The 13280-nt window shown below is 33.9% G+C and overlaps 1 pseudogene; it reads right to left on the bottom strand.

Moving 5' to 3' along the window:
• Window positions 1-3193: 3193 nt before the first annotated feature.
• Window positions 3194-11415, bottom strand: LOC129905004 (protein SEEDLING PLASTID DEVELOPMENT 1-like; annotated as a pseudogene).
• Between the last annotated feature and the right edge of the window lie 1865 nt (window positions 11416-13280).

The following is a 13280-nucleotide window of genomic DNA, read 5'->3' as shown; positions in this document are numbered from 1 at the left end:
TTGAGAAGGAAAAGAGACACAAAAAGTACAAAAGAGATTAATGAAGGAAAAGAGACACAAAAAAGTCAAAGCAATGCTATTAATAAGACGGTTACGCATAAGAGCTGCATAGTATGGAATGATGATCTCCATTTCAAATTCACGGAAGCTATAGAAGAACTTGGTGAAGGAAGTATGTTTATCTCAATATTAATTAATTTTGTCTACAATTCATTTCTATATACACAACAATATGCATAGTTAGAATTCACGAATACTGATTATTGTATTTAGATGTACCTCGGCTTAATTTAGAAAGATTAAAGTAGTGATTAAATTAAAGTTACATTCGAATGAAACATGCAGGATGTTACCTGGCGGATATTCTTAAAGTGATGACGTGCCCGATCTTACCAAAAAATAAGTTTCTAGCCATCTTCAGGTGCATGCTTAAAAAAAGTGATTTCATCAAACACTTCTGTCATCTATATTTTTTAACAACAATCTTAATTTTAATTCTATGTCAAAATCATTTATCAGAACAAAAATTTAATTTTACATCAATTCCACCGTAAATGTTTGAAAATTATTCTCATCTTTAGTCCTCAAATTTTTTATCAAAACACACGCTAAGTAAAGAGGATTAGTAATAGTCTTTTATTAAATGTTTAGTGATAGGAATTTTTTGTTGCTAATTTTTATTTTCTTGTAATGACTATTTAATGAAATAATATTATTGTCAATCTTTAATTCAAAAGATTTTTTATCGTTCGTTGGTTATCAATAAAAAAAATTATTAAAAATGACTTGTGTCATACATTTCAAACTCACTTAAATAACAATGCGTTGAGACGATAATTATATCCATAGTCCAACTCTCCTTTGCTTTTTCGCTTCTTTCAGAAATACCGTAATAATTCAAGACCTCAAAAAGAGCAAAGATATATTTGTCGAGGATCCTCAAGTGGTTCTCAACAAAGAAATAGCTATAACACATCATTAGAAAGAAAGAAAAAAATAGTTGTAAGAGTTTTGGAAGAATACCTCGTCTTCAAACAAATATTCCAAATCAAATCCAAAAAGGCCCAGAGTTTCCACCAGTACTTAATACCAATAACATTTTTCCAAGTTCAACTCAACAACAGCTTCATCACTCACAACTTCAAGTTCAACCCCACTACCCAGGGGAGGACCCAAGGCAAGTTCAGGGGGTTCATCCGAACCCCTTTGTTAAAAAATTACACTATATATATAAGATAAAATTTTTAATTTATATGTATATATTTAACATTGAACCCCCTGAACATAAGCTAAAGGACTAGCACAGTGGCAAATGGGGTTCAATATTTCGCCTTAGTTTGTCTCAAACTCACAGGTTCGAATCCAACGCCACTGCCACTACCTCAACCCATTTTTGTCGGTCCAAAATGTTGCTGGCAGTAGGATACAACAACACAGCCAGTTATTTGGAATGTTGGGTTCTGAAAACCCAATTTTTGGGAGCACTAATTATAGATCTAGTCTGGCGTTTAATAGTAGGAATCATCATGGTTATGGTATGGATCATCATACTCAAAATGATTATAGTGCAATAATGTCTGATGTAAATATTGGAACTGCGATAATAAATGGATTGGGCGCAACAAATGCTAATTTTCAGCAATATACTGGTGAACGAAACATGTTTGATCCAAACAGTATCATCGGGACATCAGATGCGAATGATATTGAAGGAAGAGATTATGAGTTGGAAGATAGTGATGTGTATTTCAATTTCAATAATATGGATGATCTCCTCCAAAATCCTCAATCTCCAAGTGCTACCCCACCTAATGAACATGACAGTGAATTTGTGCTTTTATCTCATTTCGTTTACTACTCTTTATTTATTTGAAATATTATTTTGATAGAGTTGAATTCTGAGATAGTCACTCAACTAGTCTATATTATCTTAAAAAGTTGCATTCTACATATGCATATCACAACAACATCGAGTATCGAGCTTCCAAGAATAGCAAATTTCCTGATGAATAATCCAACATGATGATAAGATGATTTGCAATTCCTTTACTTTCCAGTGCCACCAGGAGCAGTCCAACCACAAGCAACCAAACTTTTATTGAAGTTTTACCAAAACAGAATGACGGTATTTAAGTTTTAGCATTGAAACTTTGACATTTCTATTTTCAGTATTTATGCCCATTCCTAAGGCCTATTATTAATCAACTTAGACATTCTATTTCTGTGTGGCTTTATATCAAAAAAATCAAGTGTTGCTTTCTTATTTTCTTTATTATGAAATTCAATGACTAGCAACAAATGTAGGAAAACACTAAATTGAAGAAATATTGCTATAAAAGAATAATCTTCCAAAAAAAAACATATTGTTATAAAAGTGGTTGTTTCTTTTATAAGTAAAAAAATTGTTATAGGTAAAATATAACATAAAAGCCTAATATCGAAAAAAATCTAGCTTTTATAATGAAGTGTAGTTTTTTTTGATAATCCAATGAAGTGTAGTTACATAAACATAATGTTATAGAGATATTGATTGTACTTTTATTTGCTTTTAGGGAGTAAGCGTTTACAATAATATGATGGAAAATCTTTAGGATAGCTCAAATTCATTATTACTGAATTTGAATTATCACTGAATTATACACCAAGCTTAAATCTTTGCATTGTTACTTCAAAGCTTGAGTATCAAAAAAGATTGGGGAAGGAATCCACTTAAGAGGTTGTTTGGTTGGTGCGATAAAGGATTACAATTCCGAAATAAATTGCAAGATTATTTTGTCTTGCGTTTGGTTGGTGGAATATAAAATAACAATCACATAGGATGTACTTAAATAGAGGAATTAGTTATCTCACATAGAAGGTGAAATAGCTATTCTCGTAGAATATCATGTTCTTTTTTAATTCAACGAATCCAATGCAATTAGCGAGAGTCATTACAGTTTAGTTCAGAAAGGAAAGGCATTCACCAGTAGAAATCCTAAAAAGGGGAAGTACCCTGCCTCTCCTAGCCTTCTTTCTTGCTATAACTCCACTGACGAATATCACATGCCACATTTTTGAATAACTATGCCCGAGAATGAATTGTGATACAACTTCAAATAAGCCATTGCTTTATTGCCAACTCAATATCCATAAAGGACTTTAAGGGCCCCGATAGGCTGATACCATACATCATGCTACCCTAAAAGACTGCGAATTTGGAAAAAAAAACACCAATTTTTAGTTTACCATTTGTATTTATACTCAATGGATTCAGAGTATGTTCAATAGATTTTGAATGATACACTATGCCAGGTGTGCTGAATAAACTTCAGAAACAAAGATAATGCACTCTGATAGAGGCAACTGGTGTTGAAACCAACAATCTACTTTCTTATTCAGGTAGTAGAGGTAACCTATTCACAGTGTAGGCAGATCCATTTGATTCAGCATTGGGCCTGAATAATACTTGATCAACTTCGCTCTCATCATCAATTTCTTCACTACTGTGACCGTCTTCATCAGATGCACTGTTGAAAGGGAGAATTCGAAGTCTTATATCCATTCCTGTTCCAATTCGCTCTGACTTTAGCTTGTACTTTCTAACAAGATCCTTCTGAAGAAGTATAATATTTAATGGCCTAGGAAGTAGCTCAACAGGTTCCCCTTTTGGAATTACCACTCGCTCCATGGCTATTCTAGCCTCCTGCAAAAAGTAGATGCACAAAATCCACTCAAAGCTTTTAAAGTAACTACATCAACGATATTATTTGGTGATATATCAGGAAACACAGATAACAAACCAGGATACATGAGAACTATCAATAGTAGATTATGTAAATACAATGCTAGATGCACACATATAAAAAGAAGCTAATTTTGGGCTTCGATTGCCATAAAATACTCAGATGATGTAGGTGACACACAGTGAATCTTAGGAATTGACCCGTGGATCATGGTGATGGGTCATGTGGAACTTAGTTTGAGGGGAAGATTGCTGGATGTGAACGAAGTTCCACATTTGGGAACCTACATATAAGGTGAAGGATCGCTTAATGGCGTGAAGCCTTTTGAGAAAAAACCATGTGGGCTTGGCAAAAGCATACAATATCACACCATGTTAAAAGTATCTTTGGGCTGATTTATCCCAACAAAAACAAATGAGGCCTAAATCTAAGACCATTAGCCATTACTTGCGACATGACATTCATCATCTGAACTATTGAAAAAATAATATTAAGGGCACGTGGGAAAGAATCTTTAGTCAACTAAGACTAGCATTAAGTGTTAGGTTAGTCTCAAGAAGTGTAATTGATACTTAATAAATGTAGTCCCATCCACAATAACTTTAAATCACATCCGATCATCAATTTTACATTTTGATATGCATAGGAATAGTTAATGAACCTCGAAATTGTATAATTTGATTATTAAGAGGATAAAAGTTGGTCAAAAATTTAGAATATTCAATTAATATTTTTTTTTATTGTGATTCAATAGTGTAAAAACTCAAGCATTTGCAATATTTGTGATTTTTATTGGCATAAACAAAGGGTGAACATTACGTAATTGAGGGGATCAATTCACCTTCTTAATGGGATAAACATACTTAGCTAATATTTCCAACGAAAATATAAAAAGAAATACATTGAAAAAATTGAAGGGAGAAAAAGAAGAAATTGACAAATTTAATTTTTTCACGCGCCAATGTGGAGTGCAATACACACAAATTTGATATGCCAGCATTAGGTGCTCATGAGATGCATGTATGTCAAGTAAAAGTGTCTATCTGGTCACCAAATAAGTTTAAGTGTCTAATTTATAAATTGTGCCAAGTTTGAGGGACTATTTAAGTATTTAAACTAAATTATTTATATGGTCAGTAGTAAAGGATACTGTATAAATACACTTTAAGGGGTAAGTGAATTCTACGTTAGAGCTTCAATTAGCAAATCTACCAAAAGCGTTAAGTGTTTCTCTGACAAATTCAATCTTTTATATAACAATTAGTTTCTTATATCTCCTTATTGTTATGTCATGTCTGAAGAAAAAAATTCTCAAACTCATGTTGAAGGAATAGATAATCCAATGGAAGCTCCTTTTTATTGGTATGAGAGAGAAGTTTGTGTGTTACTGATAGATCATGACAAAGAATTTATTATTGATCATATGATTGATTTGCTAAAATTTTATGAATATAAAGGTGACATCCCTAGAACTTATAATCTTTGTTTCTTTGATATAACAAAATTATGTGTGATTTCCTTTTTATTATATAGAGATTTAATTGATATGATGCTCGGCTTCTCATTTATGATTTAAAATTGTCTCTTTTTAAATTTCATTTATCTTGTAAATCTTGAATTTCTCTTTTCATTGTTATCATAACACTATTTCTATGCTTGTTTATGTTGTTTTACAAGTTAATAAACGAGTTTTGTGTGGTTATAAAGAATCTAATTAGATAATTAGATTCTTTATTGCTATAAGCATATCACACACTCGATTAACTTTCTCCATAAAGATTGTTCAAAGGGGATAGATAGTTTTATGTTAATTTTTGTGTCGTTCTAATTTTATCAGATTTTTTCCCCATAAGAGACATAGTTTTATGTTAATTCTAATTATTTAATCAACTTACACATGTGTTTTACTCTTAAGTCTTTTTGTAGAAAAAAATGTGCTTTGTCATCTGGCCTAGAGTGACATAGAGTTGGAGGAGACAATTAAAAAGGAGTTTACATTGAATTATCCATTCCTTCAACAATTTGAGAATTTTTTTTCTTCATACATAACAATAAAGAGAGATAAGAAATTAATTTGTTATATAAAAGGCTGAAATTGTCACAGAAACACTTAACTCTTTTGGTAGATTTTTTAATTGAAGCTCTAATGTTGATATCACTTACCCCTTAAAGTCTATTTATATAGTATCTTTTACTGGCTTATGAGCATATTTAAAGTTGACCATATAAATAATTTAGTCCAAATACCTAGAGAGTCTCTCAAACTTGGCATAATTTGTAAATTAGACATTTAAACTTATCTGGTGACCATATAGACAAGTTTACTTGACATACATGCATCTCATGAGCACCTAATGCTGACATGTCAAATTTGTGGAATTAGTCGAGGTGCGTGAAGGCTAGCTTGAACACCACGGTCATAAAAAAAAATCTCAGACACTCAATTAGCTTTCTCCATAAAGATGATTATAATTTTCAAAGTGTATCAATAGTTTTATGTTAATTTCTGCTTCCTTCCAACTTTATCGGAATTTTCCCACAAGGGACATAGTTTTCTGTTAATTTTAATTATTTATCGTATTTTTCCCATAAGGGACATAGTTTTATGTTAATTTTAAATACAACTAGATCCACTATGGTGGCAATTATTCTTTTCCTTTGTTGATTAGTTCTTTTTCTTTCTCTCTTTTGTTTCTTCTATTATTTAGTTGAGTTAACAAATATCAATTCAATTTCGATGAAAGAAATAATTATCCTGAACTAAACATTAGATGTAGACACTACCCTCAAGCCTCATACCCATTAAGAACCACATCCAGAAGTATTAAAATTTAGTTTTTTTAAGTTTAACAGTAATAGAGTTTTAGTAACTTGAGCACAAATAGTAAATGGTGATGTTCTATATCCTGAAAGAAAAAAGAAAAGAATTGTGCATCAGTTAGTTGATTTTTTTGGACGAATATTAGCGAGTTGATGTGTGTTTTTTTCAATCTATTGGCTAATTAAGCTTGTCTAATTTGCAAAGGAGAATTCCTCTGGATTGGTTAACTAAGCTTGTCTATTTTGCAAAGGAGCATTCCTCTGGAAAATTAACAAAGTATGATAGAGCACCCCATGACCTTAATCTCATCTGAATGCTCCACCTTCAGATGAGACCTTAGGAAACAAGCCACTTCACACAACATTTGAAATATTCGTCTGAAAAGAAATTTTTATCACTTTTTCATTGTAAATAGCTGATGCCCTAGTCCAAAATGAAAAAAGAGAAAAGGACATCATATGCACTAAGCTCCCCCTATGCACAAACCAGGAAAGGGTGGGACCACATTGGGTCTCATATAGGCTCCATTACTTTGCATTTCTGCAAGAGGTTATCTCTACGGTTTGAATCTGTGATCTCATAGTCACATGGCGACAACTTTTACCGTTGCGCCAAGGCTCCTCTTCTTAGACTAAAATGAAACCACAATATTTTTAACCAGAGACTTGGTGAATCCTAAGTTGAAGTTCACTTTATGTTTTGTTTTATTGCAAACATCAGATGTTCTCACACAGCATGACAAAATGTAGCAGATATGTTTCATGCCAATGACTTCATCGGAACGTCCATGTTTTCCAGATAGTGAAAATTAGCATTTCATCATAAAGCTAAATCCAACTTAAGGGTAGTCACCCTTAAGAATAGTTAAAACCCATTTTATCATGCAAAGCCCATTATCATCTTGATGGAAGTCAACGGCTAGAGTCTTCGAAATTGTATTTTCCAAAAAGATAGTAGAAAAAAGAATAAAAGAGGAAATTACCTCTAAGGCATCTATCTTTTCAGACTCATTTGTCTTAGCTTCAGATTCGAGAAACTCAAAACCATCAGCAAAATCAATGATTAATGCCTACATAGCCTTTGTCAACTGCGTTGAGGAGTTTGTCTGCAAAAAAAAAAAAGATACTTTTCACATAAGTCGCACAAGAATAGTGAATTTGGACTCCGCAAAGACAGCAGATAATGCATCAAAAATACCATCTTGTTTTTCCCTTCTTTCTTCAGAACTTCCATTCAAATGGGGAGATATTGCAAGTTATCTCAGAAGAATACCTTTGTAACATAAATAGGAATGCCGTGAGATCTTGCAGCTGCTTGAATCCGAGAATTTTTCTTAAGCATGGACTGCAGAGCAAGTAGAACATCTGCTTCACTGATATTATCAGTAAACTCAACAGCATCGTCAATGTTTAGCTGTTTTATCCCTTGCATCACACTTGCCTCTGGGATCTACAATACCTGCTCAAATATGAGTTCCACGTAGATGTTTTCCTATAGAAGCTGATGGAAGGTTTATCGAGTTTTTTCCTCACTTCTTTTTTTCCCTTCACAAGAATCTCTTATTCTATGCCTTACTTTCCCTCATAGTAGTTAAAAACCTTAAAGCACTAAAAGGAATAGAGAGTGGATTAACTCAAATGCTTCATCAAAATGATATAAAGTTCGAGGAGGAGGTTCTGTAATTGTAAACTGAGTCTTTGACAATTACTTTAATGTGGAAAATCTTAATGAGCTAAAGCAAAGAAGAATCTCCTCTTTTCCACCTATACAAGGAGTGACAAGACTCAAGTAGATGTTCTTTTTTTATCCAGCAATACTTTAAAATTTGCTGGGCTTGAATCTGAATAGTCAGCCAAAAGAAAAAAATCACCCCTGCTTGATACTTCTACTCTTCATTTTTGGGGCCACCAAGCACTTTCCACAGAGGAAGGGGGTTTATGGGACCTTAACATGAGAAAAGGCAAAGGAGGGGACAATTAAGGATACTGGAGAAGCATCAAATTAGGTTTCTTAAATCCACAATTAAAAGATAGTAAGCTTTGCAGCAAGTTAAATAACAATAACATGCGAATGCAGAACCATCATGTACTAGGAGGTAATTCACTCTTTTGGAAATTGATTCTCTTTTGAACGCCCTTCAACAATATGAATAAAAGCTCGGCGATAAATCTGAACTAAGAAAATAGATTCTGAGACTCGGATTTTAATAGATATTCAATGTAGTGATGTCGTTCTTTTTTCCTTCCGAATAAGTTAAATGGCAATATCATCTTAACCCATAAAGAAAAATGCAAAGGGTATCCTCACTTTCACCGGAACCTCCTTCCATGCGCGGATCTGTTGCTGAGATGAGCTCAGTAGAATCAGGTATACCTCCATTCATCTGGATAATATCTTCAACCAAAATATCTGTTGCTGAGATGAGCTCAGTAGAATCAGGTATGCCTTCACAAATTGCAAGAAACCTGTTTTGTTCCATGAACCATGACTTCATGAAAGCTGCGGACTCAAATAAATAGAGGCTATTAAACTTGTCCAAAATTGAGTTTAAAGATAAGTAAGAGGTCTCGGCTTATTTCTCAATGAAAAAGACATCAGGAAGCCATGTCTAGATACCAAATTAACAGCGCCAATAATAAAATTTCAGAGTGTTGGCAAAGACCTGATATAAAAAACTACTCACTGGTTTCAAGCTATGCATGCACACAACGAAAAGCCACTGCCTGTTTCCAACCTTTAAGGAGCTAGGTAGAATCTCTGTGGTATAGCTTACCAAAATATAAAACCAAGTTTGCATTGGAATTGGACATATTTGAAGTATGACTTCTATGTGTCTTTGTTATTAGGTTTATTCACTCCTATTCTCAAAATTGAGGCGAACGGTGAAGCAACAAGAAAACTTCTATCTTTCTAATGTCATAACCAGAAATGTAATGGCAATTATTAACTTTAAGGAGGAGAAGACTAATCACGGATAAACAGCAGAAATGTCCTCTACTTTCATGCTATTGCACATCAAAGATCGGAGGGCATGACATGAGAATACATCTAATGACCAACCTGATAATAGTTGTTTTCCCTACTCCAGGAGGACCAATGAGCAACAAAGAAGCACCATCTTTAACTAGATCTCGCAATGAGTTTGCACTTCCAGATATTGCACGACCAACTCGACAAGTCAAACCAATAATTGCACCTTTCCGGTTTCTAATAGCACTAATTCGGTGTAAAGTTCTGCTAATGCCAGCTCTATTGTCAACTGCAAAGTCACCAACCTGTAACATGAGAAATCATTAAATACAGTGCTAACCAAATTGTTGCTAGCACTACCTTTTTGCCTTGGACCCGGGTAAATTGTTATCAACGGCTATGTTACTGCATTTCCAGGGTCATAATTACTATTGAGTCTGAAACTAAATCACTAGTGTCTTTGAGCATATCATTAAGACACCAACTGAAAAAAAGAAACTTGTTAATCAATCAGGCACAACCTCAACATTTCCACTCAATTAAAGGTTCAGTGTGTGTGCGTGTATAAGAGAGTTGGCCAAGGCTGACCCTGATCAGAACCAAAGCCTTCCCAAATTCAATTGAAGCTACCATTGCAACTTTAAATCAAACTACTACTACAGGAAGAAGCAATCCAGGATTTTAAAATCATGGATAGGAAGTATCAAGTATCATCACACCCACAATTCCTCTGGTTATGAACTTAGCATAAGTATTATGGTATTTTTCAAATCATTCTACTCTCTCCTCCCCAATTTATGTGATGCACTTTCTCTTTTAGCCCGTCCAAAAAGAATTACCTTTCTATAATTAGAAACAACCTAACTTTATACTTCACATTTTACACTTAAATGAAATACATTTGTAGTCATACAAATATTCAAAAGTCTATGTTTCTTTCTTTCTTAAACTTTATCTCCAGCTAAAACCGCATCACTAAATTGGCACGGAGTGAGTATTCTATAGTAAACAGCAGAGCCAGAATTTTTACTAAATTGGATTCAACATCTACTGTAACCTTATATATACAGTGTAATTTTTTGATGAAGAGGGTTTGAACCTTACATATACAGTGTAATTTTTTGATGAAGAGGGTTTCAAACCCCTTCTAATACCCTAGCTCCGTTCATGTATATAGCTCAAGCTGAATTGGGTACTACATTTATTCAATTTTAACCTGCGAGGTAGCTTGGTGAAGGTCATCCAAAGTTATCGGATGATCCGACAAGATGAAATCTCCAGAAGGGAATCGAGCAAGTGGCTTACGACCCAAGTCCATAACCACCTCAATTAAATTGGAAAACACCGGATGTTCGCCAACTCCTCGCCGCATCTCCTCCGGCAGCAAAGACAGTAACCGACCCAATTCCACTTGAAATTCATCATCAGCAATCAAAGAAGATGACGATGCCGAAGATGATGATGATAAGCGCAAGAAAAACGGGGGTTTACTCAGCAATTTTGTGGGTATTACAGTAAAGGGTGAAAAGGGGAGGGATTGAAATGGAGGTATTTGATTTTGGTGGGGAAAATGGAATTGTGGGTTTGGTGAAGAAGAAGAAGCTGAATGGTGTAAAGCAAATGAGAGCATTGCTTTCTTGGCGCTAAAATTTGATTTAGGGTGTTCTCTATGTTTTAGCAAATTCAGAAATTTGACTGCAAATGAGCGGTTTACCTTTGCTTATCCTCTTTTTTTCTTTTTGTTTATTCCCTTTTTTATATATTTTTTTTAGATTCAAACTATATATTTCCTCCGTCCCAATTTAGTGGTGGTTTCAGAGGAAAATCAAGCTAAGCTGTTCCAAAGGTTGAACTTCCTATAGAGGAAGTGAATTATTTATCTATATTGAGGCTGATCCGTCCACAAAGCTACCAAAAAACTCAAGAAAATGGGGTGGAGAGTATTATCAAGGTATTGCCAAAGAGTAATAAACCAAAAGTTAGAATATAAAAACACTTATTTGGAACATTAGATCAGTGAAATCCCAACAAGCTTTCCAAAGAGTGCAAATGTTTCATAATTTTCATAAATTTTCTTTCATTAATTTGTTGGAATCCTTTCAACATACCAGGCATATTAACTGCTATAGAAGAAGTATGAAGAAGCCTATGGTAAAGGCAAACTGTAATGGCAAAATATGATGTTTTGTCAAACTCAGATTTTGATTGTACAATGATCAAGGATACGGAACAACAATTAACAATATGTTTAAAGCATCAACAGCGGACTCACAGACTTATTGTTACATTAGTCTATACTAAATGTAATGCTGAGGAAGGACTAACACCGTGGGAAGACATATATCAATTATCAGCAGAAATGGACAGTCCATGATTACTAGGTGGTGATTTTAATGTGGTGTTAAATGGTGAAGAGAAAATTGGTGGTCGTCCGGTCCAAGATGTCGACCATGAAGATCTTGATATTTGTATCCAAAGTTGTGATTAAGAAGAAGTTCAATTTAAAGGAAGTCCATTCACCTGGTGGAATGGAAGAACTGAAAGTGACTGCATTTTTGAGAAATTAGATAGAATCTTATCCAATCAACTGATGCAAAATTGTTCCAATCACATGAAGGTTGAACATCTTGCTAGAATAGGGTCTGATCATGCTTTTATATTATTACATATGAAAGAGGAGGTGAGTAGACATAGAAAAGCTTTTAGGTTTCTGAATTTCTAGGCTGAAAATGTTGATTTTATGGAAGTGCTGAGACAAAACTAATTATCAGATGGGAATCAGAATCCTTTTTTAATGTATAAGGAAAATTTTGTTGATCTGATATGGAGACTACTGGCTAATAACTGGTATTCATTTTTAATTAATGGCCAATCCCATGATTTCTTTCACTATACCAGAGGAGTGAAACAAGGAGACCCATTATCCCCTGCACTTTTTATACTGTCAGCTGAAGTTTATCTAGGGCCCTAAATGCTTATTTGAGGATAATCAATTCCAGGGATATCTATGGGATGCTAAAATAGAGTGCTAAAATAAATCATCTGCTCTACCTAGATGAAACTATCATATTTGCATCAGTTCATAAATATTTCTTGAAGAATATTATGAAAGTTTTGCAGAACTATGAGACTCAATCAGGTCAAAAAATCAATAGAGACAAGAGTGCCTATTATCTTCACCATAATGAAAGTAGTGTTAACAGTTCACTGGTGGGAAGAGTGTACAGGTTTTAACATAGGCTAGTAGTATGCCCTATTACACATTCCAGAAAAGGAAAAAAAACACTATCTTGATTTTATTAGAAGAGTTAAAGCAAAACTACAGGCTTGAAAATGAAATCTACTAGCCTATGGAAGTAAAGGAAGTTTTGATTAGTAGTGTTTTGCAAAGTGTTCCTGTCCACATCCTATGTGCTATTGTTCCTCCAATATGTGTTCTAAAAGAACTTCATAGAATCTTTGCTAAATTTTTCTGCAGTAACAAAGTCACTGGTGAAAGTAATGTAACACTCCAAATTTTGTTTACCAATACTCGAACCATTCTTCATATGCGTATAGACTCGAACTGAATGACTTCTAATTGTATATATGAGTTAGGATCAATTCCTAAGTATGGGATCTCTAACATCAAGTCAAGCCCAAAGAATTTCTATCGGCTAAGTTTTCGTATGTGACCGTATAAGGATCAACTTCAAACGACCATATCTCCTAGATTATAACGAATTGGGTGACTCATGACCTATCAAATTAAATGTCTTTGAGTCTTC

Source organism: Solanum dulcamara, chromosome 10 (assembly GCF_947179165.1).
Source record: "Solanum dulcamara chromosome 10, daSolDulc1.2, whole genome shotgun sequence".
NCBI lineage: Eukaryota > Viridiplantae > Streptophyta > Magnoliopsida > Solanales > Solanaceae > Solanum > Solanum dulcamara.
The sequence above is the reverse complement of the archived record's forward strand: the minus strand, read 5'-3'. Positions and strand labels throughout refer to the sequence as shown.